This window comes from Triticum aestivum, chromosome 2D (genome assembly GCF_018294505.1).
Source record: "Triticum aestivum cultivar Chinese Spring chromosome 2D, IWGSC CS RefSeq v2.1, whole genome shotgun sequence".
Lineage (NCBI taxonomy): Eukaryota > Viridiplantae > Streptophyta > Magnoliopsida > Poales > Poaceae > Triticum > Triticum aestivum.
The window spans coordinates 635,139,654-635,156,637 of NC_057799.1; the positions used below are offsets into that span (position 1 = coordinate 635,139,654).

General features: G+C 45.2%; 1 pseudogene; it reads left to right on the forward strand.

Annotated features, from left to right (window-relative positions):
* LOC123056117 (protein DEFECTIVE IN EXINE FORMATION 1-like) overlaps window positions 1-16,984 on the forward strand; it is a 174,656-nt pseudogene that overhangs the window by 56,118 nt on the left and 101,554 nt on the right.

Genomic DNA, 16,984 nt, shown 5'->3' on the forward strand with positions numbered 1-16,984 from the left:
CCAGACGAGTGCAAGAATGGAAAAAACCATCTGCTCGCTGTGGTGCCGATGTCGCTCTGTCATTGGTTCGAGTGCATTGAAAGGACGTCAACGAGGACAAGTTGGCGGCGCTCAAGGTTGCCAACACCAAAAAGCTCAACTTCCAGTCCTTCATGGATACTTTCCTCGACGCCGCCACTCGCATCGCAGACAGCATAGACCTCGACAGTTTCTGTGATCCAGCCAGTCCTTCTCCTGCCGAGTGACCGAAAAACTTTATGCTCCACCTTTATTTGCCTCGGCATGCCGAGTGATAATGTAATCGTTAAACTCCTTCGGGCTTGATGCTCGAGTACTTTAATCCGCAGGTCGAAACCTTAGGATTTATCCGAATTTGGTTTATTTCTGAATATGTTTGCACTTGTTTTCGAGTAGTACTTGCTCTTTCACTCGACATAACTTTTTGGTCAGTGCAGCTTCACGGTGGCAAGAGACAGTCGACCTACACTTCGCAGTTCTTGCAGATAAGGATGTAATATACGTTATACTTGTGGCGCAGCTCTGAGAAGAAGGTTGTAGTCGACCTGCACCTCGTCGTCCTTACGGATTGGGACGGAGTGTACGTTATACTTATGGCACAGCTCTGAGGTGAAGGTAGCAGTCGACCTGCACCCCGTCGTCCTTGCGGATCGGGACGGAGCGTATGTTATACTTGTGGCACAGCTCTGAACTGAAGGTAGCAGTCGACCTGCACCTCGTCGTCCTTGCGGATCGGGACGGAGCGTGTGGCCGCATCTCCGAATGGGAAGGTCAATCCTCATTCGGGATGTATTTCATACTTAGGCGAGTACTCGACTGCAGCTAAGCCCCCGAGTGGGAGGGTTGCTCTCCACTCGGTAGGATTTTTCAAACTTAGGCGAGTATTGGACTACAGCTAAGCCCCCGAGTGGGAGGGTTGCTCTCCACTCGATAGGATTTTTATCACTTAGGCGAGTACTGGACTGCAGCTAAGCCTCCGAGTGGGAGGGTTGCTCTCCACTCGGTAGGATTTTTCAAACTTAGGCGAGTATTGGACTACAGCTAAGCCCCCGAGTGGGAGGGTTGCTCTCCACTCGATAGGATTTTTATCACTTAGGCGAGTACTGGACTGCAGCTAAGCCTCCGAGTGGGAGGGTTGCTCTCCACTCAGTAGGATTTTTCAAATTTAGGCAAGTACTGGACTGCAGCTAAGCCCCCGAGTGGGAGGGTTGCTCTCCACTCGGTAGGATTTTTCAAACTTAGGCGAGTACTGGACTGCAGCTAAGCCCCCGAGTGAGAGGGTCGCTCTCCACTCGGTAGGATTTTTCAAACTTAGGCGAGTACTGGACTGCATCTAAGCCCCCGAGTGGGAGGGTTGCTCTCCACTCGGTAGGATTTTTCAAACTTAGGCGAGTATTGGACTACAGCTAAGCCCCCGAGTGGGAGGGTTGCTCTCCACTCGATAGGATTTTTATCACTTAGGCGAGTACTGGACTGCAGCTAAGCCTCCGAGTGGGAGGGTTGCTCTCGACTCGGTAGGATTTTTCAAACTTAGGCGAGTACTGTACTGCAGCTAAGCCCCCGAGTGGGAGGGTTGCTCTCCACTCGATAGGATTTTTATCACTTAGGCGAGTACTGGACTGCAGCTAAGCCTCCGAGTGGGAGCGTTGCTCTCCACTCAGTAGGATTTTTCAAATTTAGGCAAGTACTGGACTGCAGCTAAGCCCCCGAGTGGGAGGGTTGCTCTCCACTCGGTAGGATTTTTCAAACTTAGGCGAGTACTGGACTGCAGCTAAGCCCCCGAGTGAGAGGGTTGCTCTCCACTCGGTAGGATTTTTCAAACTTAGGCGAGTACTGGACTGCATCTAAGCCCCGAGTGGGAGGGTTGCTCTCCACTCGGTAGGATTTTTCAAACTTAGGCGAGTATTGGACTACAGCTAAGCCCCCGAGTGGGAGGGTTGCTCTCCACTCGATAGGATTTTTATCACTTAGGCGAGTACTGGACTGCAGCTAAGCCTCCGAGTGGGAGGGTTGCTCTCCACTCGGTAGGATTTTTCAAACTTAGGCGAGTATTGGACTACAGCTAAGCCCCCGAGTGGGAGGGTTGCTCTCCACTCGGTAGGATTTTTCAAACTTAGGCGAGTACTGGACTGTAGCTAAGCCTCCGAATGGGAGGGTTGCTCTCCACTCAGTAGGATTTTTCAAATTTAGGCAAGTACTGGACTGCAGCTAAGCCCCCGAGTGGGAGGGTTGCTCTCCACTCGGTAGGATTTTTCAAACTTAGGCGAGTACTGGACTGCAGCTAAGCCCCCGAGTGAGAGGGTTGCTCTCCACTCGGTAGGATTTTTCAAACTTAGGCGAGTACTGGACTGCATCTAAGCCCCCGAGTGGGAGGGTTGCTCTCCACTCGGTAGGATTTTTCAAACTTAGGCGAGTATTGGACTACAGCTAAGCCCCCGAGTGGGAGGGTTGCTCTCCACTCGATAGGATTTTTATCACTTAGGCGAGTACTGGACTGCAGCTAAGCCTCCGAGTGGGAGGGTTGCTCTCCACTCAGTAGGATTTTTCAAATTTAGGCAAGTACTGGACTGCAGCTAAGCCCCCGAGTGGGAGGGTTGCTCTCCACTCGGTAGGATTTTTCAAACTTAGGCGAGTACTGGACTGCAGCTAAGCCCCCGAGTGGGAGGGTTGCTCTCCACTCGGTAGGATTTTTCAAACTTAGGTGAGTATTGGACTGCAGCTAAGCCCCCGAGTGGGAGGGTTGCTCTCCACGCGGTAGGATTTTTCAAACTTAGGCGAGTACTGGACTGCAGCTAAGCCCCCGAGTGGGAGGCTGGCTCACCACTCGGTAGGATTTTGTCAAACTTAGGCGAGTACTGGACTGCGGCTAAGCCCCCGAGTGGGAGGCTGGCTCACCACTCGGTAGGATTTTTTCAAACTTAGGCGAGTACTGGACTGCAGCTAAGCCCCCGAGTGGGAGGCTGGCTCACCACTCGGTAGGATTTTTTCAAACTTAGGCGAGTACTGGACTACAGCTAAGCCTCCGAGTGGGAGGCTGGCTCACCACTCGGTAGGATTTTTTAAACTTAGGCGAAGCAGATTCGCGGCTAAGTCACCCACTGGGGGATTTTAAACACAAGAATATTCGACGGCAATCATATTTGGATAACTGCAAAAAACTCTGTCTTTGACAACCACACTAAACAAGTATTTCTTATTACAACTCGACAGACCGAGTGTTTAGGTATAAAAGGGGCGGAGCAGCTCCGCATTCCAAGCGTGTGGTTCGTCTCTCTTGTGCTCGACGTTGTAGAGGTGGTACGCTCCATTGTGAAGTACTTTGGTAACGATGAAGGGACCTTCCGAAGCTGGGGCAAGCTTGTGTGGTTTCTGCTGATCCACTCGAAGAACTAAATCCCCTTCCTGAAAGGCTCGGCCTCTCATGTTTCTGGCATGGAAACAACGCAGGTCTTGCTGATAGATGGTCGACCGGATCAGGGCCATTTCTCTTTCTTCCTCCAGGAGGTCTACTGCGTCTTGCCGTGCTTGCTCTGCTTCAGCTTCTGAGAAGAGTTCGACTCGGGGTGCATTGTGAAGCAAGTCACTCGGAAGTACGGCTTCAGCCCCATAGACCAAGAAGAACGGGGTTCAGCCAGTCGACCGATTGGGAGTTTTCCTCAAACCCCAAAGTACTGACGGAAGTTCATCAACCCAAGCGCCGGCTGCATGCTTGAGATCACGCATCAGTCGAGGTTTGAGCCCTTTAAGAATCAATCCATTTGCTCTTTCTGCTTGTCCATTCGACTAGGGAGGGGCGACTGAAGCATAGTTGACTCGAGTACCTTGAGAAGCGCAAAAAGCTCTGAACTCATCAGAATCAAAGTTCGATCCATTGTCAGTGATGATGTTGTGTGGCACACCATATCTGAATGTCAACTCTCTGATGAAACTGACAGCAGTACTGGCCTCAAGATTCTTGATGGGCTTGGCTTCGATCCATTTAGTGAACTTGTCGACTGCCACGAGCACATGAGTAAAACCACTCCTGCCCGTCCTCAGAGGGCCAACCATGTCTAACCCCCAGACAGCAAAAGGCCAGACAAGTGGAATGGTCTTTAGAGCAGATGCAGGCTTGTGGGACATGTTGGAGTAAAATTGACAACCTTCACACTTGTCCACTATTTCCTTTGTCATTTCATTCGCGCGCAGCCAAAAGAATCCCGCTCGGTATGCTTTAGCCATGATGGTCCGAGAGGACGCATGGTGGCCACAGGTCCCCGAGTGGATGTCATTTAGGATCACCTTCTTCTGGTGTTGTGCACTTCTGACTGACTCCGGTCACACTTTCCCTGAACAGCTGTCCTTTAATCACAGTGAAGGCTTTGGATTGACGGACGATCTGACGAGCTTCTTCTTCATCCTCTGGGAGTTCCTTCCTAAGAATGTATGCAATGTACGGCACAGTCCAATCGGGAGTAATGACCAAAGCTTCCATGATCAAGTCGACCACGGCTGGGACTTCAACTTCAGTCGGATCGGTAGCACTCTTTGGTTGTGGGGGCTCTTCAGTGAAAGGATCTTCCTGAACTGAAGGTGTGTGAATGTGTTCCAGAAACACATTGCTGGGAATAGCTTCTCTCTTGGAGCCTATCTTCGCCAAATCATCAGCTGCTTGATTTTTCAGTCGGGGTATATGATGGAGCTCTAACCCCTCAAACTTCTTCTCCAGCTTTCTCACTGCATTACAGTAACCAGTCATGGCTGGGCTTCTGACGTCCCACTCCTTCATCACTTGATTAACCACTAAATCCGAGTCACCGTAAACCATGAGGCGACGGACGCCGAGTGAAATGGCCATACGCAACCCGTACAGGAGAGCTTCGTATTCAGCTTCATTGTTGGAAGAATCAAAGTGAATCTGGAGAACATAACTGAGCTTGTCTCCTCGGGGGGACACCAATACCACCCCAGCATCGGAACCGTTCAGCATCTTGGAGCCATCGAAGAACATGGTCCAATCCTCCGAGTGGACTTGGGTCGGCAATTGCTGCTCAATCCACTTGGCGAGGAAATCAGCGACTGCTTGGGACTTGATAGCTTTCTTTGCCTCAAACTTGATATCTAACGGAAGAAGTTCAATTGCCCACTTCGCCACTCGACCAGTTGCATCTCTGTTGTTCAAGATTTCAGACGGTGGTGCATCACTGACGACTGTAATGGAGTGATCAGAGAAATAGTGAGCAACCTTCTTCATGGTCATATAGATTCCATAGACAAGCTTCTGATAATGTGGATATCTCTGCTTGGATGGACTCAAAACTTCCGAAAGATAATATGCTGGGCGCTGAACTTTATAAGCTTTTCCCTCTTCTTCTCGCTCGACCGTGAGTACCGTACTGACAACTTGACCAGTGGCTGCAATATAAAGCAGTAAAGGCTCTCTACTGATTGGGGCAGCGAGCACCGGCTGGGTGGAAAGCAGGGCTTTGAGCTCTGCAAATGCTGCGTCAGCTTCATCAGTCCACTCAAACTTGTCGGATTTCTTCATCAGTCGGTAAAGAGGCAAGGCCTTTTCACCAAGACGAGAAATGAATCGACTCAAGGCAGCTAAACATCCAGTGAGCTTCTGAACGTCATGCACGCACACGGGGCGTTTCATTCAGAGGATGGTGCCAACTTTCTCTGGGTTCGCGTCGATCCCTCGTTTGGAAACGAGGAAGCCGAGTAACTTCCCACCGGGGACTCCGATTGTGCACTTCGACGGGTTTAGCTTGATATCATATCTTCTCAAGTTGGCAAAGGTTTCGGCGAGGTCAGCCAGCAGGTCGGAACCTTTGCGTGACTTGACCACGATGTCATCCATATACGCCTCCACATTCCGATTGATTTGAGTGAGCAGGCACTTCTGAATCATCCTCATGAATGTGGCTCCGGCATTCTTGAGACCGAATGGCATGGTGACATAACAGAAGCACCCGAAAGGGGTGATGAAAGCCGTTTTTATCTCATCGGGACCATACAGACGGATCTGATGGTACCCGGAATAAGCGTCTAGAAAAGACAGTCGCTCACACCCCGCAGTTGAGTCAACAATCTGGTCGATGCGGGGCAGAGGGAAATGATCTTTCGGGCAGGCCCGATTGATATGCTTGAAGTCAATGCACATGCGAAGCGAATTGTCCTTCTTGGGGACCATGACAACATTGGCCAACCAGTCGGAGTGGTAAATTTCTCGGATGAACTCAGCCGCTAGGAGCCGAGCCACCTCTTCGCCGATTGCTTTTCTCTTCTGTATGGCGGACCGTCGAAGATGCTCTTTGACTAGTTTTGCTTTTGGGTCGACTCGCAAACGGTGCTCAGCCAGTCCCCTGGGCACACCTGGCATGTCAGAGGGTTTCCATGCAAAGATGTCCCAGTTCTCACGAAGGAACTGGATGAGCGCTTCTTCCTATTTGCTGTCGAGCGTCGTTGAAATATGAGTCAGAGCAGCATTGGGATCAGTCGGGTGAATATGAGTTGGCTTCGTTTCACCGGTCGACTGAAATGCAGAGTCAGTAGCAGGCTTTTTGGCTCGTAGCAAATCACTCGGATCTGCGTTCTTTTGGTACTCTTGCTATTCAACTACTGCCATTTGTGCGTCAGCAATTTTGGATCCTTTCTGAAAACATTCCTCTGCTTTTTGCCGATTGCCAGTAATAGTGATCACTCCTCTGGGACCGGGCATCTTCAATTTGAGGTACACGTAACATGGTCGAGCGATAAAACGTGCATAAGCAGGTCTGCCCAGAATAGCATGATAAGCACTCTGGAATCCACGACTTCAAACGTCAACTTCTCTTTGCGGTAATTTTTTGAATCACCGAAAACCACATCAAGGGCAATCTGGCCGAGTGATTGTGCCTTCTTGCCAGGTATGACACCATGGAAACTCATGTTACTTTCACTCAACTTGGACATCGGAATGCCCATCTGTTTCAAAGTCTCTGCGTAAAGGATGTTCAGGCCACTGCCATCATCCATCAACACTTTGGTCAGTCGAGTGCCTTCCACCACAGGGTCGACCACCAACGCTTGCCTCCCAGGGGTGCCTATACTCGCTGGGTGATCAGACTGGTCGAATGTAATGGGAGTCTGAGACCACTTCAGATAACTGGGTGTTGCCGGGGCAACCATGTTCACCTCTTTGTTGATTACTTTCAGTCGACTCTTGCTTTCCACATCAGCAAAAATCATCAGGGTGGAGTTGATGTTGGGGAAACCATCCTCGTCTTCCTCCTTATCCTCACTCTTGTCCAACCCTTTCTCCTTGTCGCCGGACTGCTTCTCTCGAAACTGTTGGATCAGGAGTCGACACTGTCGAGTGGTATGTTTAGGGTAAATGAAATTGCCCTCTTCATCTTTGTTGGTATGGATGTGGCACGGTAAGTCCAGCACATCATTTCTAGCCTGGTCTTTTACTTTCTTAGGGGTCCAGGGTCCTTTGGCCTTCCCCTTGAATTTCCCCTGAGTCACAGCCAAAGCTTCACCAGGAGCAGCAGGCTCAGCTTTACGCTTCTGCTTCCGAGTGGATGTACCTCCGGCATCCTGGCCGACTGGTTTACTCTTTCCGCTACGGAGTCGATCCTCTTCTTCACCGTTAGCGTACCGAGTGGCTATTTCCATCATCCGAGTCAAGGACATATCTCCTGTCCGTCTGAACTTCAAGACTAGCTCCCGATATTTCACGCCTTCCTTGAAGGCACAAACAACTTGGTGCTGAGATACATTCTCCACTGTGTGATGCAAAGTGGTCCACCTCTGAATATAATCCCTCAAGGTTTCATTCAGTTTCTTCACACAATGCTGCAGCTCTATCAGCCCTGCTGGTCGTTTGCAAGTCCCTTCAAAGGTCCTGACAAACACTCGGGCGAGCTCTTCCCAGCTATCTATACTGCTTGGTGTCAACTGAGTCAACCACGCTCTGGCCGAGCCCTCCAACATCAAGGGAAGGTGCTTCATGGCTACCTCATCATTACCGCCTCCAATTTGCACAGCCACTCGGTAATCCTCTAGCCAAGTATCAGGCTTGGATTCACCAGTGAATTTGCTGACCCCAGTCGCCAACCTGAAGTTGGGAGGAATCACTGCGGCCCTGATGGCTCTGCTAAAACACTCGGGACCCGAGACATGAACTCTGCTGCCAGTCGGTTGATCCCGGTCACGGCCCTCTCGGTGCACTCTGTTTCTGTCCACCAGACCTTGGACAAGAATCGATCTTGCGTCAAAGCCTGGTTCCCTGGGGTCGACTGGACCTCCGCGCCCTCACTGCGGGGGCGTCTGTCATCATGTTGCCGGGGCACATTCGACCCACTCCTCGGAGGAGGGGTGTGCACTCGACGGCGATCGTCTTGATCGGGTTAGTGGTCATACTGCTCATAGTTCCTGTGCCGATCTTGTCGGGGCTCACGTCCCTCATGCCTCGGGGGCGATCTTGGGCTATGGGCCGACTGAACCGTGTCTGCCCTCACAGATCTGCTGTGGATCCTATTCCGCGACTGAGACACCGCTGTGTTCTGCTCTCCAGCCGCCCGGAGTAAAGCTCGGATCTATAGCAAACCGCGGCCAGCCTCCAATTGGGAGGGCTGAATCGACTCTGCTATACGAGCCGCGGCAGTGAGATTTTCAATCAGCGTGCGATATACCTGCGGTGGTGGTGGAAAAAGTTGCCGTCGACTGGAATCAGTGATGCGCTGCCGAGCGTGCTCGTCGAGAGCCCGCTGGAGATTATCCAGTCGAGTGCGTTCAGCCAAATTGACCAAGCGCACCTCTTCCAAGGCCCGAGCCTCGGGGGTCTCTCCAGTGATGGGAGTATGGAGTGCATCCATGTTGCGGCGGCGGAGCTCTTCCCTCTGCTGCGAACAAAGTGGCTCGGGACGGTACTCCTCGTGGGCATGCGACGGATTGCCGTTGCCATCACCGCCGTCCTCGCGAGGGAAGCCAGGGGGACTGCGTGGTCCGTTGACCATCAAAACCTCCGCCGCAGGATCACTGCTGTCGCACTCGGACGCAGTCTCCGCGGAGCCAGTCGACAGATCGAACAGGCCGTAAAGAGTTTCGTCGGGCTCGATCGCCGCGACTTGCGGAGTAGCCGACTGGCGGGCCACCGCATGCGTCACCCATCGCTGAAGCCGCGACCGACCGGATCGCTTGTGGCGGCGTGCAGTGGGGAGTGAAGACATCGTGGGAGCCGACTGGTATTGAGTCGACTGCTGCCGGAGGAGAACGCCGCGAACGCACGCGCGAAAGTGCGTCGCCCCGCCGACGGGGAGCGCCTCCACGTCGAGTGGAGCCTCCTGGAGCCAGGCGGAGTCGTCGGCGATGAAGGTGAGCGCGCCGAGACGGATCTTGCGGCCCTCAGCCAGTCCTCCGCCGGAAACCATGATGATGGGAATCGGAAAAAATGCAACCTCACCGAAAAGTCGCTAAGACACCTGCCCCAAGGTGGGCGCCAACTATCGTGGTTCTAAGTCTGACAGTAGAGGAGGGGGGTAGGTATGGAAAGGCAAGATCCTAGCTACGGTGAAGTTGTACACGCAGGTTTACGAGTTCAGGCCCTTCTCTGAGGAAGTAACAGCCCTACATCTCGGAGCCCGGAGGCGGTCGATTGGTTTATGCGTGTGAGTATTACTGGGGGTGTGAACCCTTGTGCCAGTGGAGGGGGGTGGCTTATATAGAGTGCGCCAGGACCCCAGCCAGCCCACATTACAAGGGGTTCAATGTACATAAAGAGGGGGGCATTACTGCTAACGCCAGCATTAAGTGTTATAAATGGTATTGAAGACTACGGAGTGAATGCCTGACCGTTGAGATGCTGGTCAACCCCTGGTCTTCAATAGGTCGAGTGGTTCTTCATATAGTCGTGACCATAGGAAGGACAGATCTCCGAGTGGTTGAGCAGTCGAGTGGATGACACTCGACGCCTTGGCTGGATCCTTCCTATTGTCTTTGGACTTCTTCATTTCTTTAATAATGGTCCTGGATAGGGTAATGGGTCAGGCCTATGACCCTACCCCAGGTCTATGTCTTCATCATGAATAGCATGATAACTTACACATCGCAGGCCTAAAAACATATGTGCCTCAGTCCTGATAACTTTTGCGATGGGGTTGTTTAAAAACATACCCTGATAACGTTTGTGTAAATAGTTTTGTAATATAGGTATTGTATACGTGATAACTCACGCACAAACACCACGGTAATTTTAACCTGAGATGATTAGGAGGTTAGACAAACCAGGTTTATGCCCCGGTAATATCCGTGTAAGCAACATGGTAACATATGTAGCACATGCATGATAAATTACTTAGCCCATTAGTGGTAACTTTTGATCTACAAAAAGTCGTCGTAACATACCAACATGCGATCTAGTTTCGAGGCTCTATTCATGACGGATTTTTTATGTGAAAATGGTTTTTCGATCGTACCGACGGTTTGAACTACAAAACATTTTGAAGTTTTAAAATAGAGGAAATTCTAAGATGACATCCGCTTTTTTGTCCTCTAATTCATTTGCACATGGGGAGAAGGTAGAAGGATCATTTTTATGCCCCGGTAATTTCAACATAAACAAGATGTAACTTAGTTATCACATACATGATAACTTACTTAGTCTGGGCCCGGTAACTTTTGATCCGAAAAATAGTCGTCGAAACATATCAATATGGGATCTAGTTTCGAAGGTCTCGTCGCAACAAATCTTCTATGTGAAAACAGATTTTTAATATGACCGACGGTTTGAGCTATAAAACATTTTGAAGTATTGAAATAGGGGGAATCTAGGATGACATCACCTATTTATTTCCTCTGGTTCATTTGCACCTTGGAAAAAGGTTGGTTGACCATTTTTATGGCTCGGTAATTTCTGTAACAAGATGGTAACTCATGAACCAGAGACGTGATAACTTACTTAGCCTGAGCCTGATAACTTTTGATCCCAAAATAAAGTTGTCAAAACATATTAATATGGGATCTTGTTTCGAAGATCTTCTCGTGAGGATCTTTTGTATGAAAACGGTTTTTCAATCGGAGCGACGGTTTGAGCTACAAAATATTTTGATTTTCGCATTGGGAAGAATCTTTGATGACATCATCAATTTAGTTTTTTCCTGCATGTATATGATTAGTAGCTGCAAATTAACTGCTAGTAGACAGTGCACACGCCCAAAAAAAAGAAATAAGGTGAAGTTAATGCATGCATGAATATTAGGAAATTAGAAAAGAGGAAAATTGTGCGGATGTGTTGCTTAACTTCCGACTGGGTGGAAGTTAGCAAAGTCCATGTAATTTTTATGGTGTGTTTGTTGTGGTGTGATAAATTGTCATTTCATAACAATTTATACATGTTTTATTCATGGATTCATATGACTTATTTTCTGCATTATTTATAGAAATATATGACCTCCGATCTATTAATTTTAGATTGGCCATGATTAGATCTCCAAGAGATAGTTTCCTTCCATGTATGATTCTCTCTGATTGTTTGTTATCTCAACTTTCACTAGTAGAAAACAGGGCTTAGGTCACAGGGCAGTTTTCACATTAGCCCCGGTTCAGTCACGAACCGGGACTAATGTGAGCATTGGTCCTGGTTCGTGAGCCCAGGGGGCCGGCCGGGGCCTCGTGGGCATTGGTCCCGGTTCGTATGGACCCTTTGGTCCCGATTGGTGGTACAAACCGGGACCAATGGGCTACGCTCCTGGCCCACCACCCTTTAGTCTCGGTTCATACCACAAACCGGGACTAAAGGGGTGGTCCTAGTTGCGGCCAGTGTTTAGTCCCACCTCACCAACCGAAGGGCGCTCACACCAGTTTATAAGCCCGTCCCTCTATGCTCTTAAAGTGAAAATAGATGCCCTTATACAGGAAATTTGACTTAAATTCATATTAAATTTCATAGAAATTTTATTATGAATTTAGGTTGAATTTTCTCTATAAGTGCCTCTACGTTCATTTTTTATAAAATACATAAGTAATTAGAAATAAAATAAATAAGTTTTTTGTTGTAAGTAGAAACAAAACCTTTTCAGAGTTCATTTGAAATGCTTTTCAATTTTAGGGTCTTATAGATCAAAATAATTAGTAAATGCATGAAAAATAACAAATGAAGTCAGAAAGGATTGAAAAATGATGATGTGGCTTCGAATGGTGCATTTTGAACACAAAAAGGCAGGAGTTCAAATAAGTTTTAAAAAATGAAATCCCTTTGTAACAGACGAGTTTCCGGATGAAATCCTGATACTTTGAAAGAGATTGTCCGTTTTCTACACGAAGTGCATCTAGTTTTTGCCGTAACCCTCTCAACTTTCTTGCACATGCTATGTGGATGAAATGATGATATCGTGCCAACTTTCAACCTTTATAGAGTTCATTTGAAATGCTTTTCAATTTTAGGGTCTTATAGCTCAAAATAATTAGTAAATGCATGAAAAATAACAAATGAAGTCAGAAAGGATTGAAAAATGATGATGTGGCTTTGAATGGTGCATTTTGAACACACAAAAAGTCAGGAGTTCAAATAAGTTTCAAAAAATGAAATCCCTTTGTAACAGACGAGTTTCCGGATGAAATTCTGATACTTTGAAAGAGATTGTCCATTTTGTACACGAAGTGCATCCAGTTTTTGCCGTAACCCTCTCAACTTTCTTGCACATGCTATGTGGATGAAATGATATATCATGCCAACTTTCAACCTTTTCAGAGTTCATTTGAAATGCTTTTCAATTTTAGGGTCTTATAGCTCAAAATAATTAGTAAATGCATGAAAAATAACAAATGAAGTCAGAAAGGATTGAAAAATGATGATGTGGCTTCGAATGGTGCATTTTGAACACAAAAAGGCAGGAGTTCAAATAAGTTTTAAAAAATGAAATCCCTTTGTAACAGACGAGTTTCCGGATGAAATCCTGATACTTTGAAAGAGATTGTCCGTTTTGTACACGAAGTGCATCCAGTTTTTGCCGTAACCCTCTCAACTTTCTTGCACATGCTATGTGGATGAAATGATGATATCATGCCAACTTTCAACCTTTTCAGAGTTCATTTGAAATGCTTTTCAATTTTAGGGTCTTATAGCTCAAAATAATTAGTAAATGCATGAAAAATAGCAAATGAAGTCAGAAAGGATTGAAAAATGATGATGTGGCTTTGAATGGTGCATTTTGAACACACAAAAAGTCAGGAGTTCAAATAAGTTTAAAAAAATGAAATCCCTTTGTAACAGACGAGTTTCCGGATGAAATCCTGATACTTTGAAAGAGATTGTCCGTTTTGTACACGAAGTGCATCCAGTTTTTGCCGTAACCCTCTCAACTTTCTTGCACATGCTATGTGGATGAAATGATGATATCATGCCAACTTTCAACCTTTTCAGAGTTCATTTGAAATGCTTTTCAATTTTAGGGTCTTATAGCTCAAAATAATTAGTAAATGCATGAAAAATAACAAATGAGGTCAGAAAGGATTGACAAATGATGATGTGGCTTTGAATGGTGCATTTTGAACACACAAAAAGTCAGGAGTTCAAATAAGTTTTAAAAAATGAAATTCCTTTGTAACAGACGAGTTTCCGGATGAAATCCTGATACTTTGAAAGAGATTGTCCGTTTTGTACAGGAAGTGCATCCAGTTTTTGCCGTAACCCTCTCAACTTTCTTGCACATGCTATGTGGATGAAATGATGATATCATGCCAACTTTCAACCTTTTCAGAGTTCATTTGAAATGCTTTTCAATTTTAGGGTCTTATAGCTCAAAATAATTAGTAAATGCATGAAAAATAACAAATGAAGTCAGAAAGGATTGAAAAATGATGATGTGGCTTCGAATGGTGCATTTTGAACACAAAAAGGCAGGAGTTCAAATAAGTTTTAAAAAATGAAATCCCTTTGTAACAGACGAGTTTCCGGATGAAATCCTGATACTTTGAAAGAGATTGTCCGTTTTGTACACGAAGTGCATCCAGTTTTTGCCGTAACCCTCTCAACTTTCTTGCACATGCTATGTGGATGAAATGATGATATCATGCCAACTTTCAACCTTTTCAGAGTTCATTTGAAATGCTTTTCAATTTTAGGGTCTTATAGCTCAAAATAATTAGTAAATGCATGAAAAATAGCAAATGAAGTCAGAGAGGATTGAAAAATGATGATGTGGCTTTGAATGGTGCATTTTGAACACACAAAAAGTCAGGAGTTCGAATAAGTTTAAAAAAATGAAATCCCTTTGTAACAGACGAGTTTCCGGATGAAATCCTGATACTTTGAAAGAGATTGTCCGTTTTGTACACGAAGTGCATCTAGTTTTTGCCGTAACCCTCTCAACTTTCTTGCACATTCTATGTGGATGAAATGATGATATCATGCCAACTTTCAACCTTTTCAGAGTTCATTTGAAATGCTTTTCAATTTTAGGGTCTTATAGCTCAAAATAATTAGTAAATGCATGAAAAATAACAAATGAGGTCAGAAAGGATTGACAAATGATGATGTGGCTTTGAATGGTGCATTTTGAACACACAAAAAGTCAGGAGTTCAAATAAGTTTTAAAAAATGAAATTCCTTTGTAACAGACGAGTTTCCGGATGAAATCCTGATACTTTCAAAGAGATTGTCCGTTTTGTACAGGAATTGCATCCAGTTTTTGCCGTAACCCTCTCAACTTTCTTGCACATGCTATGTGGATGAAATGATGATATCATGCCAACTTTCAACCTTTTCAGAGTTCATTTGAAATGCTTTTCAATTTTAGGGTCTTATAGCTCAAAATAATTAGTAAATGCATGAAAAATAACAAATGAAGTCAGAAAGGATTGACAAATGATGATGTGGCTTTGAATGGTGCATTTTGAACACACAAAAAGTCAAGAGTTCAAATAAGTTTAAAAAATGAAATCCCTTTGTAACAGACGAGTTTCCGGATGAAATCCTGATACTTTGAAAGAGATTGTCCGTTTTGTACACGAAGTGCATCCAGTTTTTGCCGTAACCCTCTCAACTTTCTTGCACATGCTATGTGGATGAAATGATGATATCATGCCAACTTTCAACCTTTTCAGAGTTCATTTGAAATGCTTTTCAATTTTAGGGTCTTATAGCTCAAAATAATTAGTAAATGCATGAAAAATAACAAATGAAGTCAGAAAGGATTGAAAAATGATGATGTGGCTTTGAATGGTGCATTTTGAACACACAAAAAGTCAGGAGTTCAAATAAGGTTTAAAAAATGAAATCCCTTTGTAACAGACGAGTTTCCGGATGAAATCCTGATACTTTGAAAGAGATTGTCCGTTTTGTACACGAAGTGCATCCAGTTTTTGCCGTAACCCTCTCAACTTTCTTGCACATGCTATGTGGATGAAACGATGATATCATGCCAACTTTCAACCTTTTCAGAGTTCATTTGAAATGCTTTTCAATTTTAGGGTCTTATAGCTCAAAATAATTAGTAAATGCATGAAAAATAACAAATGAAGTCAGAAAGGATTGAAAAATGATGATGTGGCTTTGAATGGTGCATTTTGAACACACAAAAAGTCAGGAGTTCAAATAAGTTTAAAAAAATGAAATCCCTTTGTAACAGACGAGTTTCCGGATGAAATCCTGATACTTTGAAAGAGATTGTCTGTTTTGTACACGAAGTGCATCTAGTTTTTGCCGTAACCCTCTCAACTTTCTTGCACATGCTATGTGGATGAAATGATGATATCATGCCAACTTTCAACCTTTTCAGAGTCATTTGAAATGCTTTTCAATTTTAGGGTCTTATAGCTCAAAATAATTAGTAAATGCATGAAAAATAACAAATGAAGTCAGAAAGGATTGAAAAATGATGATGTGGCTTCGAATGGTGCATTTTGAACACAAAAAGGCAGGAGTTCAAATAAGTTTTAAAAAATGAAATCCCTTTGTAACAGACGAGTTTCCGGATGAAATCCTGATACTTTGAAAGAGATTGTCCGTTTTCTACACGAAGTGCATCCAGTTTTTGTCGTAACCCTCTCAACTTTCTTGCACATGCTATGTGGATGAAATGATGATATCGTGCCAACTTTCAACCTTTTCAGAGTTCATTTGAAATGCTTTTCAATTTTAGGGTCTTATAGCTCAAAATAATTAGTAAATGCATGAAAAATAACAAATGAAGTCAGAAAGGATTGAAAAATGATGATGTGGCTTTGAATGGTGCATTTTGAACACACAAAAAGTCAGGAGTTCAAATAAGTTTCAAAAAATGAAATCCCTTTGTAACAGACGAGTTTCCGGATGAAATTCTGATACTTTGAAAGAGATTGTCCATTTTGTACACGAAGTGCATCCAGTTTTTGCCGTAACCCTCTCAACTTTCTTGCACATGCTATGTGGATGAAATGATATATCATGCCAACTTTCAACCTTTTCAGAGTTCATTTGAAATGCTTTTCAATTTTAGGGTCTTATAGCTCAAAATAATTAGTAAATGCATGAAAAATAACAAATGAAGTCAGAAAGGATTGAAAAATGATGATGTGGCTTCGAATGGTGCATTTTGAACACAAAAAGGCAGGAGTTCAAATAAGTTTAAAAAATGAAATCCCTTTGTAACAGACGAGTTTCCGGATGAAATCCTGATACTTTGAAAGAGATTGTCCGTTTTGTACACGAAGTGCATCCAGTTTTTGCCGTAACCCTCTCAACTTTCTTGCACATGCTATGTGGATGAAATGATGATATCATGCCAACTTTCAACCTTTTCAGAGTTCATTTGAAATGCTTTTCAATTTTAGGGTCTTATAGCTCAAAATAATTAGTAAATGCATGAAAAATAGCAAATGAAGTCAGAGAGGATTGAAAAATGATGATGTGGCTTTGAATGGTGCATTTTGAACACACAAAAAGTCAGGAGTTCAAATAAGTTTAAAAAATGAAATCCCTTTGTAACAGACGAGTTTCCGGATGAAATCCTGATACTTTGAA